General features: G+C 32.5%; 1 pseudogene; it reads left to right on the top strand.

Annotated features, from left to right (window-relative positions):
* The first annotated feature begins 397 nt into the window (after positions 1-397).
* Positions 398-2020, top strand: LOC147521322 (uncharacterized; annotated as a pseudogene).
* The last annotated feature ends 533 nt before the right edge of the window (positions 2021-2553 follow it).

Below are 2553 nucleotides of genomic sequence, written 5' to 3'. Positions count from 1 at the left end.
AAGGTTTTCTGGTGGTGCGGTTGAATTTAGGAATATTTTATTCAAATATTGCAATGAAAATGGATTTGTTTACAAGCTGAAAAAGAATAACCCCTATTTAGTGACTGCGGTTTGTGGTAACTATATGGAGATGGGGTGTCCTTGGAGAATTCGTGCAACTGCGAGGTTTAAGATTACCCAATTATTTGAAATTACTAAAATAGAACCTAATCATATATGTGGTGTTGGTTTTAAGGATTCATTGAATCCTAGGATGACGAGTCAACTTGTGAAGAGTGTTGTTATTTATCAAGTGAGGGACAACTCGCTGTTGAAACCCAAAGACATAATAAAAGAATTCAAAAGAGATTATGGATTGGATTTAAATTATTATTATGCGTACACAGGTAAAGAATTGGCTATGAAGGAGGTATATGGGGATGATGCTTTTTCTTATACACTGTTGGAATGGTATACTGATGCTTTACAGAGAACCAACCCTGGTAGTCATATTCAGTTGGAGTTGGACAAGAATACACGCCAGTTTGTGAGACTTTTTATATCATTTGAGGCATGTATTCATGGGTTTAATTATTGCCGTCCTATGGTCTGCTTGGATGACACTTTTTTGAAGGCGAAATACAAGGGTTGTTTGTTATCGGCAACATCGAAAAATGTTGATCAAGGTATGTTCAAAATTCATTTTATAGATGTTTTAGTTAAATAGTATGTAATTTTGCTTTAATATTGAGCATCAAATTATTTACTTTTTTTTATTTTTTTTAATGTTGTTACTTAAATGATTGCTACTAAGTATTTCAATTATGAACTCAGGGATATTTCCATTGGCCTTTGCAATAGTAGTTTCAGAGGATGACGCAAATTGGGAGTGATTTTTAGAAAATTTGATGAAGGTTGTTTCGCCGCAAAGGAGAATTACATTTTTTTTTTCTGATAGGCATCATGGGTTGGTTACATATATCCCAAAGGTTTTTCCTGACTCATACCATAGTTTCTGCCTTTGGCATCTAAAGAAGAATGTAGTATCAAAAGTCTCAAGCATGGATACAAAGCGTTCCTACATTGAGAAGTTGTTTACAGATTGTGCTTATGCTGCAACTCATGATGAATTCATGAAAGCCATGGAGGTTTTAAGACTTGTTAGCAGTGGAGTTTATAATTATTTGAATGAGGATGTGCCTTTTGAGAATTGGGCTAATGCATATTTTCTAGGAAATAGGTACTTATTTCTATTATTGTAATTCTGTTTTTCATAATACTTAATCATGTTAAGTATTGTTATTTGGATACATTTTAATATTCTACTATTTTATTTTTATTTTTATTTTTTTTAATTATCTAATTTAATTATTTATTGGTAAAATTTTCTTTTTGAATAAGGTACGGAGAGATGTGTTCGAATATTGCCGAATGTTTCAATTCTTGGATAGCTGCTGAACGATACATGCCGGTTACATCAATGGTTGATAAAATTCGTATTAAGATTATGGATATAATGTCTAAGCATCGGGAAAAATGTAGGGGATGGAGTTCTAAGTTGTGTCCTAAAATGGAGAAGGTGTTGGCTCAGAACATTACTGTAGGTCGGACATGGAAAGTGACAAAATCATCTGATTTTGTGTTTGAAGTTCACTCTGAGCGGTCTCATTGTGTTGATTTGAGTTGTTTTAGGTGCAGTTGTGGACGTTGCCTTATTCAAGGGTTTCCTTGTGCGCATGCTTTACAATGCATTTTACGGATTGGTGAAGATGTTTATAAGTTCTATGATTCATATTTTTTAGTGAATGCATTTCGTGAGTCGTACTCACATGCCATTGAGCCGGTTCCTGATTACGAGAAGCCGCTAGAGGTGAATAAAGATGCTCATATTTTGCCCCTTGAAACTAGGAGAACTCCAGGTCGTAGAAGGAACAAAAGAATAGAGAGTAAAGGTGTGAAAATTAGGAAGTTTCGCAAGTGCAGTAGGTGCAATCAAAAGGTTTATCACAATCGTGCTACTTGTCCTGTAGAAATATCTTAGTCAATTTATTAACATTTATGTATTATTTGTTTTATTTCTTTTCTATATATATGGGATTTGTTATATCAATTGATTGGTGTTATATTATTTTTGTATTAAAGTTTGTTTCTTGTTTATGTTCATATACTTTAAGAAAATTGTGAGAGTTGTCAAATTTTGGTTACTCTTGACGATGTTAATTTTGAATTACGAATTATTTGCACCAAGACAAGACAAAGATTGCATTTTAAAATGCAGTGCAAATATTGTAATTTGCTTCTTAAAATGCATAGCAAAATTTGTGAATTGAAGTATATGGTTTAGGTATTTAGGGTGTAGGGTTCAAAGTTAATGATTTTTGGTTTATTGATTAGGTAGTTTAAGGTTAAGTTTTTAGGGCTTTAGGGTTAAACTATGAAGTCATTGTTTTAAAAAATTTGCAAAATTTGGGAATCACATTTTAAAATGTGGTTTAGTGTTTTTATATGTACAACAAGAAAATGTGAATGCATTTTAAAATGTGCAGCAAAAAATGTGAATTGCATAGCATTGTT

This window comes from Coptis chinensis, chromosome 1 (assembly GCF_015680905.1).
Source record: "Coptis chinensis isolate HL-2020 chromosome 1, ASM1568090v1, whole genome shotgun sequence".
Taxonomy (NCBI): Eukaryota; Viridiplantae; Streptophyta; class Magnoliopsida; order Ranunculales; family Ranunculaceae; genus Coptis; species Coptis chinensis.
Note: the sequence above shows the minus strand (reverse complement) of the source record. Positions and strands in the feature narration are given on the sequence as shown.